Genomic DNA, 6,640 nt, shown 5'->3' on the forward strand with positions numbered 1-6,640 from the left:
TGTCACTTGCATATGCATCTTGTATTTTTCGAAAATTTCATGCATTCATAGTGTTCTTCATGATATTCAAGTTGTTCTTGGTAAGTCTTCTTGTTTGATCTTGATGATTTTTTGTTGTGTCTTTTCTTGTTTTTCATATGCATTCTTGAATTCTTAGTGTCTAAGCATTAAAGAATTCTAAGTTTGGTGTCTTGCATGTTTTCTTTGCATTAAAAATTTTTCAAAATTGTGTTCTTGATGTTCATCATGATCTTCATAGTGTTCTTGGTGTTCATCTTGACATTCATAGCATTCTTGCATGCATTCATTGTTTTGATCTAAAAATTTTATGCATTGCATCTTTTTAGTGTTTTTCTCTCTCACAAAAAAATTTTTTTCAAAAATCAAAAAAATATCTTTCCCTTTTTCTCTCATCAAATTCGAAAATTTGGATTGACTTTTTCAAAAAGTTTTAAAATCAAGTTGTTTCTTATGAGTCAAATCAAATTTTCAATTTGAAAATCTTATCTTTTTCAAAATCTTTTTCAAAAATCAAATCTTTTTCAAAGTTCTTAGTTATTTTCGAAAATTCCAAAAATATGTTTCAAAAATTTTTTTCTTATTTTTATAGCAAATTTTCGAAAATAACATAATCAATTAATGTTTTGATTCAAAAATTTGAAGTTTGTTACTTGCTTGTTAAGAAAGATTCAAACTTTAAGTTCTAGAATCATATCTTGTGATTTCTTATGAATCAAGTCATTAATTGAGATTTTAAAAATCAAATCTTTTTCAAAACTAATTTCTATCATATCTTTTCAAAAATATCTTCTTATCTTATCCTTTTCAAAAATATGATTTAAAAATATCTTTTCTAACTTCCTAACTTCTCACCTTTTCAAAATTTGTTTCAACTAACTAACTAACTTTTTGTTTGTTTCTTAACTTTTTCAAAACTACCTAACTAACTCTCTCTCTCTAATTTTCGAAAATATCTTCCCTCTTTTTCAAAAATTTCTTTTTAATTTATTAATTATTTTAATTTTTAATATTAATTTTCGAAAAAAAAAATACTAACCTTTTTCAAAAACTATTTTCAAAAATCACTAACTCTTTTTCAAAAATTATTTTCAAAAATTCTCCCTCTCCCATCTTATTCTATTTATTTATTTATTAACATCTCATCTCACATCTCTGCCATCCTCACAGTTGTGTTTCTTTCTTTACATCATATTCTTTGTCTCCCTCTTTTCTTCCACTCACAAAGGGATCCCTATACTGTGGTATAAAGGGTCTCTATTATTATTATTTTTTTGTGCCCCCTTCTTTGTCATATGAGTAGGAGCAAGGACAAGAATATTCTTGTTGAAGCAGATCCAGAACCTGAAAGGACTCTGAAGAGAAAATTAAGAGAAGCTAAATTACAACAATCCAGAGATAACCTTTCAGAAATTTTCGAACAGGAAGAGGAGATGGCAGCCGAAAATAATAATAATGTAAGGAAGATGCTTGGTGACTTTACTGCACCTAATTCCAATTTACATGGAAGAAGCATCTCCATTCCTGCCATTGGAGTAAACAACTTTGAGCTGAAACCTCAATTAGTTTCTCTGATGCAGCAGAACTGCAAGTTTCATGGACTTCCATCTGAAGATCCTTTTCAGTTCTTAACTGAATTCTTGCAGATATGTGATACTGTTAAGACTAATGGAGTAAATCCTGAAGTCTACAGGCTCATGCTTTTCTCTTTTGCTGTAAGAGACAGAGCTAGATTATGGTTGGATTCTCAACCCAAAGACAGCCTGAACTCTTGAGATAAGTTGGTCACGGCTTTCTTAGTCAAGTACTTTCCTCCTCAAAAGCTGAGCAAGCTTAGAGCTGATGTTCAAACCTTCAAACAGAAAGAAGGTGAATCCCTCTATGAAGCTTGGGAAAGATACAAACAGTTGACCAAAAAGTGTCCTTCTGACATGCTTTCAAAATGGACCAAGAAGAAACAGGTTTAACAATAATAAACCTTTTCCATCATCCACTCAGCAACAGACAGAGAACTCTGAACAAAATACTCCTAATTTAACAAACTTAGTCTCTGATCTATCTAAGGCCACTGTAAGTTTCATGAATGAAACAAGATCTTCCATTAGAAATCTGGAAGCACAAGTGGGCCAGCTGAGTAAAAGGATCACTGAAATCCCTCCAAGTACTCTCCCAAGCAATGCAGAAGAGAATCCAAAAGGAGAGTGCAAGGCCATTGACATAAGCACCATGGCCGAACCCAAAGAGGGAGAGGAGGACGTGAATCCTGATGACTAGTCATCCTAGCCTATTTTAGCTAGTCTTTTTCTTTTGTTTTCATTAGAATTATGCACTTTCTTGAGCTACAAGCAAGCTAATTGAGTAGATTTTCATGGTTCCCTTGATTGAACCAACCATATATGAATTCATGCCATCTCATGAGGTTTTATGCTATATTTATTGCATATTATGAAAGAATGAAGATCTCATGATTTTGAGCATAGCTTTGATGAGTTTGGTTGATTAATGATAGGTGAAGAAAGCTTGGAGAAAGGTTACTTTTCTGCTCTGAGATCCGATTTGATCCAAATCCTCTTTTACTCTTCTGTTTGATGCAATTTAATTTTTCCTTGTTTAATTTCTGCAAATCCACATCCCAATCCCCTTTACATTTCAAGCAATTTACATTCCTTGCACTTTAAGATTCCGCAATTTACATTTCTTGCACTTTAAGTTTCTGTCATTTAATTTCTTGTTCTTTAAGTTTCAGCAATTTATTTCTTGTTCTCTTTACTTCAATGCAATTTAATTCTGCAAGTCACAAAACCATCAACCAAATCGTGATTCGCTTGACTAAATCAACCACTAAACTAAAATTGCTCAATCCTTCAATCCCTGTGGGATCGACCTCACTCCCGTGAGTTTTTATTACTTGATGCGACCCGGTGCACTTGCCGGTTAGATTTGTGGTGTTTTGGACGAGATTTATTTTTCCTCCAAAATATCTCATCAAATCCCAAGGAGGAAGACCTCCTGAGACGTCCAGTGATCAATAAGGAGCTTCCCTCTGAGGAACCAAAGGACTCTGAGGCTCATCTAGAGACCATAGAGATTCCATTGAACATCCTTATGCCCTTCATGAGCTCTGATGAGTATTCCTCTTCTGAAGATAATGAGGATGTTACTGAAGAGCAAACTGCCAAATTATTTGGCATTGATACTTGGGAAGTTGAACCTCCCTTGTTCATCAATGAACTAAGTGATCTGGATCAACTGCAATGGAATGAGGACTCCCTTGTGTTTAAAACTCAAGGATCTCCCTCTGCAACCATGGAGAGGAAGCAGAAAAAGCTTCTCTCAAAGCAGAGTCAACCAGAGCCCCCACAGTCAAACTCTAAGTTTGGTGTTGGGAGGGCACAACCAAACTCTAAGTTTGGTGTTGAACTCCCATATCCAAACTCTAAGTTTGGTGTTGGAGAGTTTCAACAATGCTCTGAACATCTGTGAGGCTCCATGAGAGCCCGCTGTCAAGCTATTGACAATAAAGAAGCGCTTGTTGGGAGGCAACCCAATTTTTATTTATCTAACTATATTTTTTTAGTTATATGTCTTTTTAGGTTCATGATCATGTGGAGTCACAAAATAAATATAAAAATTGAAAATAGAATCAAAAATAGAAGAAGAAAAATCACACCCTGGAAGAGCATCTGTCTGGCGTTCAGCGCCAGAACAGAGCATGGTTCTGGCGCTGAACGCCCAAAATGGGTAGCTTCTGAGCGCTGAACGCCAGAACAGGCATGGTTCTGGCGTTCAACGCCAGAAATGGCACACAAATGGGCGTTGAATGCCCAAAATGGCCACCAACCTGGCGCTGAACACCCAGAGTTGTGTGCAAAGGCATTTTTACATGCCTAATGGGTGCAGGGATGTAAATCCTTGAACACCTCAGGATCTGTGGACCCCACAGGATCCACTCAGGATCTGTGGACCCCACAGAATCCACTCAGGATCTATGGACCCCACAGGATCCCCACCTACCTCCATTCACTTCTTCTCACCACTCTCTTTCACACAACCCCATAAACACTCTTCCCCAAAAACCCTTCACCAATCACCTCAAACTCTCTTCCCCATCACCTCCTCACCACTCACATCCATCCACTCTTCCCCATAAACCTACCTCATAAACTCCACCTACCTTCAAAATTCAAAACCAATTTCCCACCCAAACCCACCCATATGGCCGAAACCTTTCCCCCCTCCCTTCCCTATATAAAGCCCTCCATTCTTCTTCAAATTCACACAACACAACCCCTCTACACCCTTCTTGGCCGAACCACATCACTTTCTCCCTCTCCTCCATTTCTTCTTCTTCTTCATCTATTCTTTCTTTTATTGCTCGAGGGCGAGCAAAATTCTAAGTTTGGTATGGCAAAAGCATAAGCTTTTTGTTTTTCCATTACCATTGATGGCACCTAAGACTGGAGAATCCTCTAGAAAGGGGAAAGGGAAGACAAAAGCTTCCACCTCCGAGTCATGGGAGATGGAAAGGTTCATCTCCAAAGCCCATCAAGACCACTTCTATGATGTTGTGGCTAAGAAGAAGGTGATCCCTGAGGTCCCTTTCAAACTCAAAAGAAATGAGTATCCGGAGATCCGACATGAAATTCAAAGAAGAGGTTGGGAAGTTCTAACAAATCCCATCCAACAAGTCGGCATCCTAATGGTTCAAGAGTTCTATACTAATGCATGGATCACCAAGAACCATGATCAAAGTAGGAACCCGGATCCAAAGAACTATGTTACAATGGTTCGGGAGAAATACTTAGATTTTAGATTCCCACTAGCAACCGGTTTGAAGTTACTATAGACCGGGCCATCATGATCCATAGCATCATGATTGGAGAAGAGGTGGAAGTTCATGAGATTATACCTCAAGAACTCTACAAGGTGGCTGACAAGTCCTCCACTATGGCAAGGTTAGCCTTTCCACACCTCATTTGCCACCTATGCAATTCGGCTGGGATTGACATAGAGGGAAATATCCTCATTAAAGAGGACAAGCCCATCACTAAGAAAAAGATGGAGCAAGCAAGAGAGCCCATTCATGGAGCTCAAGAGGCGTATGAAGCTCATCACCATGAGATCCCGGAGATGCCTCAAATGCACTTTCCTCCACAAAACTATTGGGAGCAAATCAACACCTCCCTAGGAGAATTGAGTTCCAATATGGGACAACTAAGGGTGGAATATCAAGAGCACTCCATCATGCTTCATGAAATTAGAAAAGATCAAAAAGCAATGAGGGAGGAGCAACAAAGATAAGGAAGATGAAATTGAGGGACTTGAGCAGAAATCAGATTCAGAGGTTGAAGAAGGACTGCTGATGCTGTTGGATTCTGACCTCCCTGCACTTAAAGTGGATTTTCTAGAGCTACAGAACTCGAAATGGCGCGCTTCCAATTGCGTTGGAAAGTAGACATCCAGGGCTTTCCAGCAATATATAATAGTCCATACTTTGGCCAAGAATAGATGACGTAAACTGGCGTTCAACGCCAGCTTTCTACCCAAACCTGGCGTCCAGCGCCAGAAAAGGTGCCAAAACCAGAGTTGAACTCCCAAACTGGCACAAAAGCTGGCGTTCAACTCCAAGAAGGACCTCTACACGTGAAACACTCAGGCTCGGCCCAAGCACACACCAAGTGGGCCCCGGAAGTGGATTTATGCATCAATTACTTACTTCTGTAAACCCTAGTAGCTAGTTTATTATAAATAGGACCCACGTAAGGTATTACTTGGATGACCCAGTGCACTTGCTGGTTAGTTGTATCGAAGTTGTGAACCATGGTATTGGCACCATATTCTTGGCGCCATTGCCAGGGAAAGAAAGAGCCATGAATTTTACATAATTAAAGTGTAATCACGATTACGCGTACCAAGTTGCTCACGTTGCCAGGGATTGGTCGAGCCTGGATATCACAATTTCGTGCACCAAAGAGCAATTCACATATACGCATGAGCAGCGCGCACGCGTGAAATGGCAAAATTTACCATTCACGTGCATGCGTGGGTCACGCGTATGCGTGACCAAGCCAACGTTGGAGGTAACGTTGGTGGACAAACGCTACCCCCAATGAACGCGATAGGAAGCCCAAAACTTGGAGTTGGAAAACTTGCATCGATGTGTACGCGTGGGCCACGCGTACGCGTGGATACAGAATTTGGCCAGACACGCAAATGCGTGAGCGACGCACATGCGCAAAACGCTGTTTCGACGCGTGCGCGTGGGCAACGCGCACGTGTGGATGGAAAAACTTTGGTGCACCAATGTTGAGTCAAACGTTGGCATCAACGCTCATTCCTTTCAAAATCCTTCTTCAAGCCAACGTTTGACTCAACATTTTCTTACAAACGTTGAGCACCAACGTTGACACCAGCACCAGTAAAATTTAGCACCCAAACAGATCACTAATAGGAATTACCAATTACTCCTCTTCAACATCACTGAGACCCATTCTAGATTACTTCAACAAGTCAAAAAAGCACAATTCAAGGACTTGAAGACTGAATTAGAAAGTGTGTAAATAGAGAAGAATTTGATTTAGAAGGGGTCAGTAGATTTGAGATCTGAGAGGCTACAGAGTCA

This window comes from Arachis ipaensis, chromosome B06, assembly GCF_000816755.2.
Source record: "Arachis ipaensis cultivar K30076 chromosome B06, Araip1.1, whole genome shotgun sequence".
Classification (NCBI taxonomy): Eukaryota; Viridiplantae; Streptophyta; class Magnoliopsida; order Fabales; family Fabaceae; genus Arachis; species Arachis ipaensis.